The sequence below is a fragment of the Rhineura floridana genome, chromosome 8, assembly GCF_030035675.1.
Source record: "Rhineura floridana isolate rRhiFlo1 chromosome 8, rRhiFlo1.hap2, whole genome shotgun sequence".
Classification (NCBI taxonomy): domain Eukaryota; kingdom Metazoa; phylum Chordata; class Lepidosauria; order Squamata; family Rhineuridae; genus Rhineura; species Rhineura floridana.
This window is the reverse complement of record NC_084487.1, coordinates 58,817,704-58,818,710: the sequence shown is the minus strand read 5'-3', so window position 1 is coordinate 58,818,710 and position 1,007 is coordinate 58,817,704. Positions and strand designations below refer to the sequence as shown.

At 41.9% G+C, this 1,007-nt stretch overlaps 1 pseudogene; it reads right to left on the bottom strand.

Moving 5' to 3' along the window:
- Positions 1-239: 239 nt before the first annotated feature.
- LOC133363480 (5S ribosomal RNA) lies at positions 240-358 on the bottom strand (annotated as a pseudogene).
- Positions 359-1,007: the final 649 nt, after the last annotated feature.

The following is a 1,007-nucleotide window of genomic DNA, read 5'->3' as shown; positions in this document are numbered from 1 at the left end:
CAGAGGTAGTCTACCGTTGCCTGCCTCATAAGAACATAAGAAGAGCCTGCTGGATCAGGCCAGTGGCCCATCTAGTCCAGCATCCTGTTCTCACAGGTGCCAACCAGGTGCCTCAAAGCCAGAACTTACAAGATCTGAACAGGGTGGTTCATGACAGATGCTCTTGGAGGTCACTGATTCATAGGGTTGCCATAAGTCGTAATCAACTTGAAGGCACATAACAACAACAAAAGCCTCTAAGCCAACGGCACCCAGTATTCCCAGGCAGTCTCCCATCCAAGTACTAACCAGGCCTGACCCTGCTTAGCTTTCGAGATCAGATGGGATTGGGCATGTTCAGGGTGGTATGGTGGTAAAGCAGTATATAAATGTTGTAAATAAAATACATACAGTAAGTAAATTTTGGAGTCACTGTGCCCTTCAGTCTCTTTCCACTTCTAGGAACAAAGGAATCTGCCTTATACCAACTCAGGCCATTTGGTACTATGTAGCTCAGTACTGATGACATGAACTAGTATTGGCTCTCCAGGATTCCAAGTAATAGTTTTTTCCAGAGATTGGATTTTGGACCTTTGGATGCAAAGCATGTGCCCTGCTACTGAGCTATAGCCCTTTCCCTGTTTAAAAAAGTATCTTTTAAAATTGTTCTTTTAAATTCACTAATGAATGCACAGCATACCTAGGGCAGATCCACACCATTCATTTAAAGCACATTCAACACACATTTGAAGCACATGAATTGCATCACAGAATCATGGGAACTGTAGTTTGTTAAGGGTGGTGGGAACTATAACTCTGAGGAGGAAACTACACTTCCCAGAATTCTTTACGTGATGTCATGTGCTTTAAATGAGAGTTGGATGTGCTTTAAATGTATTGTGTGGATCTACTGAATAAACTTTGCCTGCATGTAAATTGTTTTAATTATTATTTTTTAATGAAAATGAGTTATAAAGTTTACTGGTGACCATGGGCTACTCACCATCTCTCAGCCTAATCTGCCCCTC